Source organism: Ornithorhynchus anatinus, chromosome 8, assembly GCF_004115215.2.
Source record: "Ornithorhynchus anatinus isolate Pmale09 chromosome 8, mOrnAna1.pri.v4, whole genome shotgun sequence".
NCBI lineage: Eukaryota > Metazoa > Chordata > Mammalia > Monotremata > Ornithorhynchidae > Ornithorhynchus > Ornithorhynchus anatinus.
This window is the reverse complement of record NC_041735.1, coordinates 23,458,649-23,473,607: the sequence shown is the minus strand read 5'-3', so window position 1 is coordinate 23,473,607 and position 14,959 is coordinate 23,458,649. Positions and strand designations below refer to the sequence as shown.

Genomic DNA, 14,959 nt, shown 5'->3' with positions numbered 1-14,959 from the left:
TAGGCTCTGGAGACCCAAGACCCACAAGCTTCTTGACTCCTCCTGCATTCTCGGCCCGGAACATCGACGGTGACGGTCGTTGGGTTCGACTCCGGTGCTGAAACGTTCTAAGTTTTGTCTTGAACATGGCACCTCATTTCCCAATTAGAGGGCGAGCGAGGACAAGCATCTGAAAGACAGCAGTACAGACAAGCAGGTAGTCAGGGGAGCAAATTCAAGGTATTTATCATTAGCTTGTGGTTATTAGCACATCAGGAAACAAGCACAGCCCAGCTTCTAATGTCTTATAATTATTCATTTGGGTTTTGTCATCCACTTGAAAAGACTTTTTCTAAGTAACCGAAGGTAATGGGGATTCCTGGCACCTTTGGTTTTCTCTTCCCAAGTGAAAATTCTGCTAGTTTTCGTGGGGGTGAAGAGATTTGCGCTCAGCGTTTTGTGGTTTGGATTGGGAAGCTCCTCTTGTCTGCTAAGACTAGTTTAACAAGCTCTTGTTCATGATCAGCCTGCTGCAGAGAAACGTTTCTCAAAAGATTAACTCCAACTGCTAATCATCATCTTTCTCTGTCTGTCTCACTCTCTCCAAGCCCCCTGTTCCCTCCAGGAACTGGGAAATTCGCATTTCCCACAGCTTTTGAACTAGACTTGTTGCCCATTTTTCAAAGTGGCAATTATGGCATATACTGAGCACCTCCTGAGGGCAGGGCACCATAGAAAGCACTTAGGAGTGCAACTCGGCCACTTATTCATTCATTCAATAGTAATTATTGAGCGCTTACTATGTGCAGAGCACTGTACTAAGTGCTTGGAATGTACAAATCGGTAACAGATAGAGACGCTCCCTGCCCTTTGACGGGTTTACAGTCTAAGACTGTGATCCTCATGTGGAACAGGGACTGGATCCAACCTGATTAACTGATATCTACCCCAGTGTTTAGAACAGTGCTTTGACATATAGTAAGCATTTACTAAGAATAATAACAATGAGATGTTCTCTGTTCACAAAGGGCTTCCAGAAATCAAATAGCTTATGAAAAGTTAGATTAGAATAAAGTTTTGAATGTACACTTGAATATGCACAATTGCTGAGGAGTTAGTGGAAAGAGCACAGGCTTGGGAGTCAGAGGTCATGGGTTCTAATTCCTGGCTCTGCCATTTGTCAGCTGTGTGACCTTGGGCAAGTCATTTAACTTCTCTATGCCTCAGTTATCTCATCTGCAAAATGGGGATTAAGACTGTGAGCCCCACATGGGAAAAGCTGATTACCTTATATCTCCCCTAGCGCTTAGAACAGTGCTTGACACAAAGTAAGCACTTAACAAATACCATCATCATCATCATTACTATTGTTGTGGGCAGGGAACATGTACACCAACTCTGTTATATTGTACTCTCCCAAGCACTTAGGACAGTGCTCTGCACACAGTAAGCACTCAATAAATATGATTGAAACGAAGTGTCAGAGTTTGCTCTGCGGTTTGGGAATTACTAGGGAAGGCTTTTTGGAAGAGGTGGGATTTTAAGAGGACTTCGGAAGAGGTGACAAGTCAGGTCTGTAGTGGAAAAAGCACGGGCTTAGGAGTCAGAGGATCTGGGTTCTAATCCTGGCTCCGCCACTTAACTCCTGTGTGAACTTGAACAATTTGCTTACCTTCTCTGTGCCTCAGTTCCCTCATCTGCAAAGTGGAGATTCAATACTTCTTCTCCCTCTTATTTAAACTGGGAGCACCTTGTGAGACCTAATAATAATGATAATAATAATAATAATGATGGTATTTTTTAAGCGCTTATTATGTGCTGGGTACGGTACTAAGCTTTGGGGTGGATATAAGCAAATTGGATTGGACACAGTCCCTGTCCCATGTGTGGCTCACAGTCTCAATCCCCAATTTACAGATGAGATAACTGAGGTCCAGAGAAGAGGTTTGCCCAAGGTCACACAACAGACAAGTGGAGGAGCTGGGATTAGAACCCATCGCCTCTTGACTCCCAGGCTTGAGTTCTATCCACTATTATCTTGTATCTACTCCAGCACTTCATCTAGTGCTTGGCACAAAGTAAGCACTTCACAAAAGCCACAGTTATTATAATTATCTGGAGGATTTGAAGGCTGGGAGGTAGGGAATTCCAGGCCTAGATGGGTAACCCCTAGACTGTAAGCTCACTGTGGGCAGAGAATGTGTCTTTATTGTTATATCGTACTCTTCCAAGCGCTTAATACAGTGCTCTGCACACAGTAAGCCCTCAATAAACACGATTGAATGAATGTACAAGACCAAAGGAACAAAGATGGAGATCAGAAGTCCCAGCAACTACACACTACTGTCCTGGCCATTGCTCACCAGAAATGTCTACTCAACATAGCATAGTCTCAAGTTTAGAAATCTGCCCTTCGCCACTCCACCGCACCTCACACATTACCGGCCTCTTGGACTCTGACCATTCTGCACCCCATCCAAGCTGGGCTCAGTAAATCCTCAGTAGAAAAAGGGATTTCTGAAATCCCAGTTATGGAAAATTTCCATGCCTTGCCTCCCACGTCTCCACTCTCTCAATCACTTCCATCGCTGTGAGTCTTCATCAGCCTACAAGGTGCTTGACAATTGTTATTTTCTTCCTTTCATTCATCCATTCAATCGTACTTATTAAGCACTTACTGTGTGCAAAGCACTGTCCTAGGAGCTTGGGAGTATACAGTGTAACAATAAACAGACATATTCCCTGCCTGCGACGAGCTTTCAGTCTCAATCTAGGTTTCTCATCACTTGAATAGTTAAAAAAAAATTCTGCCCCCTCCTTTTGCAAGAGAATTCTAATTTACCGTCACCTGAAGGGAGCTGATTTTATTTTTGTTTATTTCCAGTTTTATTATTATTTAGTGCAATTTCATTTCAATGAAAGAATCCGAGGCCAGTTTTCAGCAATAGTTTCCCGCCACTCCAGGAAAGGGCAATGGCCCTGGCTACACAGTACAAATGTTTTCAGGGTAAAGTACCTTCAGACAACGTGGAATCTCAAACTGAAAACTGGGAGTCGATTGCTAAAGACAGACCAGCAAGGCACACTGCAATCAAGAAATGAGCAGCTTTTTTTCAAGCAGAAGCTTTTATAAGGATTGTGAGACAAGGAGGAGAAAGGAAAAACAGCGCCAGTAACTGGAAACAACTAATGTGACAGCACAATAAAGCACACTCTTTGTGTGTGCACAATGCAATCGGGTCTGTGTGTCTTGCAGTGGTCTTTTCCGCCACATTCACATGCAGAGGAGACTCTCACCATCGGTGACCTCCTCTCCGAGTATAAAGGATGACTATATGACTGGGTGTGTGTTTGTAAATGTGTATCAATACCCCTCCATATCATTTTGGTGTAGCTGATTTTTTTTATTAAATACAGTTTCTCCAAGGAATAATTACTTTTTTCACATATTCTGAGAACATAATGGCATGCTTAATTGGATGGGTGCTGTGAATTCTTCTCCCTCCCCATCCCCGCCCCCTCCCAAAATGCACTACTTAAAGCATTAAATCAGTCTTGCAAATAGTTTCCAAAATCATTAGGTCACCCAAATTATCATTAGCGAGTGGTAATTAGCACTGCAAGGTTCAAGCCCACAGTATTTGCATTGGCCCCACCTACATTTCCCAATCTCCTCCCCCTCCACCCTGGTAATTCATGTAGAGCTCTCCGTATCACTAAGTTAAGAAAACACAAGCCTCTCCCTGCAGCAAATAGAGTTTCACCACAAACAGAGGCCTAAGAAAAGCAAATTAAAAGGGCATAATGTGGAGAAGCAAAGACTAGAAAATTCCTCATAGGCCCCAGGATCCGTTTGGCATTTGCAGTCTCTCTCTCCCTTCCTCTCTCTCTCTCCCTCCTCCTCCTCCTCCTCTCCCTGATGTATCTTCGGCCCTTGGACAAATGGGCTAGTGCTTATTTTCATAGCTGTAGTAAAGTACACCTCAGAGGTCCAAAAGTTTCTGCTGCTTCCAAAAAGTGTCTCCGAGGGAATCATTTTGGCACTGGGAGAATTTAAGTCGTTGACTTCTTGAACTTTTTTCTGTTCTTGTTCATTTTTTCGGTCTAGATGACCTAATGTGAAACTTTAACCCCTGAACAATAAGTGGAAATTCTTCACCCTAGGTCCAGGTTCAGTTAGAATTGCCCAAGGAGTTTCCCTTATCAGACCCAGCCTGGCCCAGACCGGTGATGCCACCCTTGTCTGTAGATTGAGACGTGCAATAGCCTAGTCTGTATATCGGTTTAGTACCTTGTCCGTTCAGAGGAAGTCTAGCTTAACATGCCAAAACCTTCAGAAGGTTCCTTGTTGTCCACTAAGCATGTTCCAACTGGTCGGTCCCGAGAATTCTTGCGGCCACCATCTTGGACTGGATCGAGACTTCCCAGGGGAACGGCCACAGTTCACAATCCAAACCTCAGAAATGGTTTTCAAACAAAAGCATACCAAACCAGAGGGGAGTAGTCTCTTCTTGTCACTAATATTTCTTTATTTTCCCCTCCCCCACTCTTTACACATTCTGGGTACTAAAACTAATACTATCGTGGCATTTATTTTGTGATTATTCTGGCCCAGAGACTATAAGAGAATTAGACACACTGGTCCACTTAGCCAGCGGCCTAAGAGGAACCGTAGCTTCTTCTGTTCATCAGTTGTTTCCCTCCTGTTCAGAGAAAACCTGGCTAGACATGCCAGACTACACGAAGGCCTTTACACCCTCTAGCACAGAACTTCTCAACTGGCTAACCCTGGAAATTCTAGGTGCTGCCATCTTGGTTGCGATTGAGTCTGAACCGTAAATAGGGAAAGCGTCACTCTAGGGAGCACAGCTAAGCTGATCCAAGTTGGATCGTATGGAGCTCCCAGCTACCCTAAATGCTTGGTTTAAAGAGGATTTCGAGCCAGCCGGTCGTCTGTGAATGCCGAGCCGGCCTGAGGTTTGTTCACAGAAGACCCGTGTCCCCTGTCGGCGTCTCACCTGCAGGTTCTAGGGAGTTTTGGGGTGTTTTTTCCAGCTGCAGATTCTGCGGCCTCTTTACGTCTCGACAGAATACACTTCCCCATTTCCATTCCGGGAAGTGTTTCTCTCACCCCATCTCACTTTAGCCTTCCCCCTGTGGGACCGGGCCAGTGAGTCACTCTCCTTGAGTTTGCATTTGGTGTTTTTGAGCTTTGCGTTCCCCAGCTGGGCCTTCTCCAGGTGGGGCGAAGCAGCTCCCTGAGTTGCTCGCCTCGCCACGGACAGCTAAGCCACGCCGCGGAGCTGCTAATCCCGAGATTTAGGGAGGGGAGCCAGGTGGTAGTGCCGTGTGGCACTCCACACGGGCTGCTTGGAGGGCAATGAAAGAAAGCGAGCAAGGACTTGCTCCGGCGAAGAAGAACGCTCGATGTTCCGCCTCGTCGCTCTCTAGCCAATGAGGCCGGGCTGAGGTTTCACCAGGACATCTTGGGATCAGCTTCCTCGGCGGCAAGAGGGCCGCCATCGACACCCTTCACTCTTGCCAGTGGCTGGAGGCCCGGCTGTTGTTTGCCCGGAGATTTCTCTGGCACCAGACCCATTGGGTGTAGTGGGTGGAACCTCCCTAGATGCAACCTGCCCAGAGTGAGGGAGGGTGGTAAAATGAGCTGTATAGAACTGGGTGGGAGAGCTCAATAAAACATTAATTAAAAGGATAGAGAGCATCATAGTGAGGGCAGAGAGAATGCTAATTTCCTCACAGCCTGATCAAATGGAGCTGCTGGCCCTAAGGGAAGCAGTCACTTTGGGCTCGATTGCTAGAGTTCATATAAAGCATTAACTTTGGAACTCTGCTTCGGGCAGGAATGGGTCCCAAGTGAGCAGAAACTTTCAATGTAATTTATTCCATCGGAAGGTTTTTGTTTCTCATTACTGCCTAATTAACAAGTTTCTTATCAATATTAATATACGAGGAAGTTTTCCCCCTTAAAGGTGTTTCGATATATATGTTTTCTCGCAGAAGCTATTTGCCTTTGGCTCTCGTAAAATCTAAATCTGTTAATTAAAGTGTACTTTGAAAAGATCGGGTGGCTAAAAAAAAATCAGCCTTTGGGGAGAAGTTGTTTGAGAAAATACACCAAAATGTCTCACTAAACTGATAGAGAGGGAAGTCCATTTATAACAATTTTCAAGGTTCGGAGAGAGGGAAGGATTATGAATAAGAAATAGGGGGAGCTGCTACGTTAAATCAGAGCTCTAACACAGGATCGATGAGCAGAGTCACTCCGTGCCAAAACCACTTCGGAGGAGTGAGTTCGGCTTCTGGGGGAACTGCCTTAACTTTTGAGGGGTCTCTTTATTCTGCACTACATGGTCCCCTGATGGGCTGGAAGAATAGATGCAGCCTTCCAAGGGGCCTGCTTCATCCACCCCTGGAGAGAACTTTGATCTGGAAGACTCTGACACGGATTGCCAAAAAGCATTGTTAATGAGACGGTTTTAAGTACCGTGGGTGCAGTGAAATCCTAATTTGTGCGCAGACCCCACTTCTGGATGACGAATGAGGGGAAGGGATTTTGGTCTCCAACATGGTGCCCCCCACCTTCCATGGACTATTTAGATTGCCACCTGGCTAGGGGCCCTGAGCAGACATCCCTTCTCCGGCTCCCCTATCCCCATTGGCCAAGTTAAATTCAGATGCTTTGCCTAATCCGCTGCAATGCAAAGTAACCTCAGCCCATCTGCCCATCTTTCATTTGACACTTAGAGGCCTGAAACCCACTGGATACCTCTGTTTGAGGGCCCTGGACAAATTGTCACAAGCCCAACTTAGCTGTGAGTAAACCCATCCCCCTCTAGCAAGCACCAGGGCTCCCAGGGGCTTGAATATGTACAGCCACATCCAGGAAGGTAATAATAATAATAATAACTGTGGTATATGTTAAGCACTATGTGCCAGGCCCCATACTGAGTGCTGGGGTAGATACAAGTTTATCAGTCCCTGACCCACATGGGGATCACAGTCCCAATCCCCATTTTACTAATGAGATAACTGAGGCACAGAGAAGTGAGGTGATTGGCCCAAGGTCACATAGCAGACAAGTGGTGGAGCCGGAATTAGAACCCATGGCCTTCTGACTCCCAGGGCCGTGCCCTATCCACTATGTAGGAGCACAGTTACAGTAGTCACTCTTGCCAAATGGCCCAGCTGCCATAGAAGGTGAGTTTCTGAGTCCAAATTCCAGCATCTGCCCACCTCAGAGATTCGATAAGAGCCTGACAAGTTTTCCAGCAATTTTATTATTTTTTCTTCAAGGGAGATATAAATTTTCCCGACTTCCTCACACTTCCAGTGGGGTAGAGCACAGTGGAGAGGAAGCGGAGGCAAGCTGTACCTTTACAGTGTCCAATTCCTATGGTGAGTGGGTCAGGTTCTGGGACCCTGACCCCAGAGCAGCCCCTCTTAAATAAAACAGAGGCGCAGTGGGAGAAGGGAGTGGGACTTTGGATCCGTGCATGATCAAGACGTTTCTTCACTCCCTGCTCCTGTCTGGGATAGGGAATGATATCTTGAAAAAAAATGCTAGGACAACGCTCCTCCTGGGGACTCAACAGCAGATTGGGAAATGAAGAAGAATGTATTACACCTAAGTCGGGTCCCATTTGTGAATACATGTCAGACGTGTGTCATTTGGAACTCCAAGGGAGTGTCTGGCTTCCCTCTGAAAAGGACACGGTGTTCCTTTGGAGTAGGAAGCTTGGGCAGCCTGACTTGATCCCCTATCTACCCACAAGTCAGGGCCGGGACTAGGGAGGCCTCAGAGCACCCGGCTGGCCTCAGAGAAGGTGTCTGCGGATTCCAAATTCTCCAACGTCTGGATCCCAGTTTGCTCCCGGGATAAAGTGCCACTGGAGGTGTTTGTGCTTGGATCGGAGATGTTGGAGCATGCCTGTTTAGGGATTCATTTTAATGAGTCGTTACTTCTTTCGGATGAGACAGTTAGCTACCAAATGAGGTTTTAGGCTATGATACGTGCCAGCTCTGCTACCTCAGGTCCCGCTCCTCCCTGTTGTCCCGCTCTGTGCAATATGGCAGTTTGGAGTCAGATCTTCTTACTCCACTCCCAGTCACATCTCCTTGGAAAATTGCCAATAATTCCAGTCTGGCCTCTTCAACCCCTTCTCCCCTGACCATGAGGGCCTCTCCCCTGGGGGGGGGTCTCTCGGGACCCTTCCCCACTGCTTGGAGGGGCTCTCGGCAAGGTGGACTATCGTTTGAGGCTCACAAACTTGTTTTACTCATGACGTGACCTAGATTCTAGCAAAGACTGCCAGAGGGAAAGCCCAGCTTAACACTCTGTTGCACCACAGAAACCACCCAACTTAAATGGATTACTCCTTTGCCACAGGCTGATTGCTTAGCGAGTTTACTTCAGGAGGAGTCTGCCTTACCCTAAGAGAAAGCATAGAGAATGGAAATAACGCCATTCACTCAGCAGTCTTTCTCTCTTCTTTCTTGGTAATTCTCAAAGGCGGACAACAGGCTGAAGGTTATCTGTCCTGAAAATCCCACTTGGGTCGAGAGTAAAGTTTGGCGGGGGAGAGAGGACCGTTCAGCCACCATCGATGATGAGTTGGGCGCTAGGGTGGTCCATATCCGGTACCTTGGGACCCCTTGGCTGACTGTCCCCATGTCACAGAACTGGACGGGAGACTAACCAGCTGAAAACCAAATTGCCCAGTTTAAGTTATCCCGGTACTGCAAGCTAGTGGAAAAGTCCAACACCTGCTCAGCTGGGTCTGCTCTGTTGGAGGTAGCTGTGGTCAAGTCTGGGGCAGAGCTGCCCCTCAGGGGTATAGGGGCAAGGACAAGTTGACTCATGAGAGGACTGTCACTTCCGGGCTTGGGTAGGGGGAAGAAAGGAGTTGCTGAAATCATAGAGCTACTTGTCAGGGTAGTCATTCCATCCCTACCCCATCAACCCTAGACTGAGCCCAGGAGTTATTGGATCCAGGGGACAATTTGGTTCTCCCTCAGCTGAGTACCTCCAGTGACTCTGCCTCTCAGGCAGAGGGAGGCAGGTCTGGATCAACTGCCTCAATTCACCATTCCTTGGGATGATCCCCGCCGACTGGCTTGGAGACCCTGCCCAGCTTATGGGGACGTCCGGAGCCTTGAGGAACAGGTCTGCTTTGAGTGGAGGTGACAGAAAAGAAAGTCTACCACGAGGGTGGGGAAATCTCCTAAGAAAGGAGAAGCTGCAAAGGAGTGACCTGCCTGGAGCTACCTTGACTGATCTGTTTACCTGCTTAGAATGATTAACAATAAATAATAATAATGGCACTATTTGTTAAGTGCTTATGATGTGTCCAGCACAGCTCTAAGCACTGTGGTAGATACAAGGTAATCAGATCCGACACAGTCTCTGTCCTACTTGGAGCTCTTAATCCTCATTTTACAGATGAGGGAACTGAGGCGCAGAGAAGTGGAGTGACTTGCCCGAAGTCACGCAGCTGACAAGTGGCAGAGCTGGGATTAGAACTCAGGTCCTTTTGACTCCCAGGCCCAGCCTCCGTCCATTAGGCCACACTGCTTCTCCAGAGATTGGAAACACGTGGAAGAAATCAGTGAAAAGCCCTAACCAAGCAAGCCCTCAGAGAGCCTTGAGCTATATCGGGACTCCTATTCCAAATAGAATTCTCTTCTACCCCTCTTTTTTTTTAATGTTTTCTTCCGCACTTATTATGTGTCAAGCATTGACCCAAGTGCTGGGGCAGATACAATTAATCAGGTTGGACGCAGCCCGTGTCCCACGTGAAGCTCATAGTCTAGGAGGAAGGACAGGTTTTGAATCCCCAGTTTCAGAGGAAGAAACTGAGGCACAAAGAAGTGAAGTGACTTACCAAAGGTCTCCCAACAGTCCAATGGCATATCCAGGATTAGAACCCAGGTCCTCTGACTCCCAGGCTCATGCTCTTTCCATTATCCCATGCTGTTCTGCTCCAACTTTCAATGGGAGCAAGATATCTTTTTCACACATACACATATGCTTTCTTTCTTCCTTCCTTTCTTCCTTTCTCTCTCTCTCTCTCTCTCTCTCCTTCTTCCTCTCTCTCCAATCCTCACCTTTCCTATCCCCCTCCTCCCCAACACACACACACACACACACACTTAGCCTCACCCCCCTTCTTTCCAGCCTAGAAAGTAACAGAAAATACCAAACTGGGCTCCAGAAGAGAATACCAACTCACGAGCCACTTTAAATAAATATGCATTTCAAGTTCAAGAGGTCCTAATCCAAATAAGCAAAATAAAGAGCATTTGAAATGTCTTACTATCTCCTTCAATTAAATTCAAACCCCTAATTTAGGGGTAAAATGTAACAAATACAAGAATAATTTTGACACCAGTTTTGTCTCGTTCTTGATTAGTGCCTGGAGACAGGCTGTCAGAGAAGAGCAGTCAGGCCGAGTCAGTCCAACAGATGTACGTGGCTACGGATCGACAGAGACACAGTGGACCAAACATGTAGACACACATCCCTGGCACAAGAGGCACAAGTGAGAGCCCCAGTTTAAGACTGTTGCTCATCAGGTCTGGCTTTAGAGTGGCAGGGTGGCATCCTGGTCCACCCTACTAATAATTGTGGTATTTGGTAAGCGCTTTCCGTGCTTCGAGCGCTTTAGTAAGCATTATGGTAGGTACAGTACAATCAGATCAGTTACAGTTGTTGTCCCCAGTAGGGTTCACGGTCTGAGAGGGAGAGAGAACACATCTCTTTTTTATGTTATTTGTTAAGTGTGTACTACGTCCCAGGCACCGTACTAAGCTCTGAGTTAGACACAGGCTTAATCAGATTGGTTACAGTCCATGTCCCACTTGGGGCTCACAATCTTACTCCCCATTTTACAAATGAAGAAACTGAGGCTCAGAGCACTAAAGTGACTTGCCCAAGGTCACACAGCAGCCAAGTGGCAGATTCCAGATCAGAACCCAAGATTCCTTATGCCCGGTCCTGTGCTCTTACCATGCCGTGCTGCTTGTTTGGGACATCTAATGAGGCACCATCTTGTACTGTCCTGCCTGTCCCCACTGAAATCTGGAATTCAGGGCACAAGCCTCAGTCTCTTTTCCCTACGCATCCAACCGGGGTTGCACAGCCAAAGACCAGAGAAGTGCTGCCTTCTTTGTCTTTCTCCCATCAATCAACTAATCAATCAATGGTATTTATTGAACATTTACTATGTGCAGAGCACTGTAAGAGCTCCTGGGAGAGTGGCCTAGTGGAAAAAGCATGGGTCTGAGAGTCAGAAGGACCTGGGTTCTAATCCCAGCTCCGTCACTTGTCTTCTGTGTGACCTTGGGCCAGTCACTTCACTTCTCTGTGCCTCAATTCCCTCATCTTTAAAGTGGGTATTAAGACTGTGAGCCCCATATAGGACAGGGATTGGCTTGTATCTACCCCAGCACTTAGTACAGTGCCTGGCATATTACAAATACCATAATAATAGCAATCATTACTGCAGATTTGGTAGACCTATTCCCTACTCACAGTCTAGAGGGGAAGATAAATTACAGATGAGAATAATAATAATAATAATGATGGTATTTGTTAAGCACTTATTATATGTCAAGCACTGTTCTAAGTGCTGGGGGACATACAAGCAAATCAGGCTGTACACAGTCCCTGTCCCACACAGGGCTCACAGTCTTCACCCCTTTTTTACAGCTGAGGGAACTGAGGCCCACGGTCCCAGAGCAGACAAGTGACAGAGCGAGGATTAGAACCCAGGTCCTTCTGACTCCCAGGCCTGGGCTCTATCCACCAGGCCCCACTGTGCTATGGGGCTAAGGGGGGTGCTGACTCCACTGAGTCAGAGTCGTGCCAGCATCATTCCCGGGACCGGCTGCTTTTATTGACTCCACGCTATCAGCTGGAGGCCAGGGAACCTCCGCGAAAGGGCCAGCTCTCCCATCCCCCAGAGCCAATGCCAGGCAGAGAACGCCCCGTGACTAGACAGAGCTCCCCTTCCTGGGCTCCCGGCCAAGCCAACGCTGTAACCCGTCCAACACATCCGCACCCACAGCCGAGCACAGCCTTGCTGCAGCCTCGGAGTTGCCCGCGGCCTCTGACCCTCAGCCAGGTTGGGACGTCCCAAACCCTGGATTCACCCTCAGAGAGACTCCTGGGGATTGAAGGACAGAAGAACTTTCTATTGGGAAGATAGGGCTGTGACATCCAAGGGCTTGGACATCTGCCGGAGGTCCTTTGCTGATTTTTTTTTTTAATGGTGTTACGTGCCTACTATTTACCAGGCACTGTACTAAGCGCTAAGGTAGATACAAGCCAAGTCCTGTTGGACACAGTCCCTGTCCCACATGGGGCTCACGGTTGGGAAGCAATATAGCTTAGTGGGTAGAGGATGGGCCTGGGAGTCAGAAGGACCTAGGTTCTAATCCCGGCTCCGCCACATGTCCACTGTGTGACCTTGGGCAAGTCACTTAAATTCTCTGGGCCTCACTTCCTTCATCCATAAAATGGGGATTAAGAGCATGAGCCCCATGTGGGACAGGGACTGTGTCCAACCTGATTAACTTGTTTCTACCCCAGCTCTTAGAACAGTACTTTGTACATAGTGAGCATCTAACAAGTACCATTATTAATCCCCATTTTTACAGATGAGATAACTGAGGCCCTGAGAAGTGAAGTGACTTTCCTGAGGTCACACAGCAAACAAGTGGCAGAGTAGGAACTAGAACTCAGGTCCTTCTGACTCCCAGACTTGGGCTTTATCCACCAGACCATGTCGGTTCCCTGATTTCCATGGCTCAACTTGAGGACGACATATAGAAGTTCAGAGATAAACCTCATGAGCTGCCATGAGGTCCAAACAGCATCCTGGGAGAGGGTGGAAAAAACAATCCCAGCTGAGACTCACAGGAGAACTAGGACCAGAAGACTGCTCTCTTGAAGCTCCAGCACTCACTGATGGAAAGTGAGAAACAATATGGCCTAGTGGAAAGAACGCCGGATTAGAAGTTAAGAGATCTGGGTTCTAACCCTGACCCCACCACTTTCTTGTTCTGTGACCTTGCACAAGTCACTTAACTTCTCTGTGTCTTTGGTTTCATTCATTCATTCATTCAATAGTATTTATTGAGTGCTTACTATGTGCAGAGCACTGTACTAAGCGCTTGGAATGTACAAATCGGTAACAGATAGAGACAGTCCCTGACCTTCGACGGGTTTACGGTCTAATCGGAAGAGACAGACAGACAAGAACAATGGCAATAAATAGAATCAAGGGGATGAACATCTCATTCCTCATCTGTAAAATGGGGATTCAATACCTGTTCTCCCCCCACCATAGATGGTCAGCACCATAAGGCAGAGGAAGTATGTCCATCCTGATTGCCTTATTTCTACCCCATTGCTTGGCATATTAGTAACAGCTTAATAAATTTCCACATCGAGTATTATTATTACTAATGCCTAGAAGGTGCAGTCATTCTTGGGCCACTAGGAGATGAATCTCCATTTGATGACCAGGTGTCACAAAGGACATCACAAAGGTGTCACTCATCCCAGTGTCAGGAATCCTGACGCAATTCTCTTCACTGACAAACACACTCCCAAGGGATAGGCAGATCAGGGTCCTAGAGATTTTCTGAAGTGTTCTTTCTATAAGAAAATGTTGGAAACAGAGCTCCTGAAGGTCAGGGATCGTGCCTACCAACCCTACTGTATTGAACTCTCCTAAGCCCTCCATTCCCCTCTCAGGGTCGCACCTGGAGAGTTTCCAGTACTCTACCAGTCTAGGCAATGGGAGGGAGAGTCAAGCAGAGGCCTACCCATTCCATTCCTGGCTTGGCCAGTGACTAGCAAGTGAAAGCAATCTGCTACAAGTCAAAACTCACCTGTGCTGGGCAGCAGCGGCATGGGAGAGAGTCGAGGGTGGAGACTTGAGTTTACTGCCTGGAAAGCGGCAATGGTAAACCACGTCCATATTTTTACCAAGAAAACTCTACGGATACACTACCAGAATGATTGAAGATGGAGAGCGGGGTGTTCTGGGAGAGGTGTCCGTGGTGACGGAAACAACTCGAAGTCAGAAGACAGGACAAGACAAGCCCTCTGCACATAATAGGCACTCAATAAATACCACTGATTGATTGATGCAATTAGGCAGAAGAAGAGAAAGCCAAAAGAAGAGAAATGTAAAGGAAAAAGTTTTGATCATTTGAATCGACTCATGTTGTAACCAAAGAACAAGATCATTCTGGATCTTGCCAATGATGCAACCAGTTCATTATTCTGTCTCCAATAGTGTCACCAGAGGATGTTTGGAGAACAGTGTGATCATTGCTTTCCTTGACATCCAGCCTTAAGGCAAGAGAGGTACCCTCCAAGAACTCTTACTTTGCCCTCTATTTTTTCAATGGTGCTTGTTAAGGATTTACTATGTGCCAGACACCATACTAAACACTGGAGTAGAGACAAGATCATCAGGACAGACACAGTTTCTGTCCCACTTAGGGTTCGGACTCTTAATCCCCATTTTACAGATGAGGTAACTGAGGTACAGAAAAGCAAAGTGACCTGCCCAAGGTCATGCAGCAGATGTGTCAGATCTGGGATTAGAACCCAGGTCCTCTGACGACCAGACCTGTGCTCTCTTCACTAGATAACTCCGCTTCTCATGTCCCTTGGACTTTTCATCCATCTCTTTAAACCCTTTTCGAGTCTTCTAGTATCCCTAATTGTCCTCCTCTAATAACCCTCTATGAATTCCATGGCAATGAATTTACCTAAACCTTTCCTGAATCCATGATTATTTTTCACCCTCACAGATTCGAATGGCTCCTTTCTGGATTTTCCCATGCCTCAGATCTAAGGGGTCACCTGGAGTTAGCCTCATAAACAGTAAAATAGACATAAAGTAACAAGGTCAAGAACTGTGCACCTGTTAAATGGGGTGCA

The 14,959-nt window shown here is 47.0% G+C and overlaps 1 non-coding gene across 1 annotated transcript; it reads left to right on the top strand.

Annotated features, from left to right (window-relative positions):
- Nucleotides 1-13,749: 13,749 nt before the first annotated feature.
- Nucleotides 13,750-13,886, top strand: LOC114814045. The gene has a single exon (XR_003761788.1). It is a non-coding gene; the product is annotated as a small nucleolar RNA SNORA7 (small nucleolar RNA).
- Nucleotides 13,887-14,959: the final 1,073 nt, after the last annotated feature.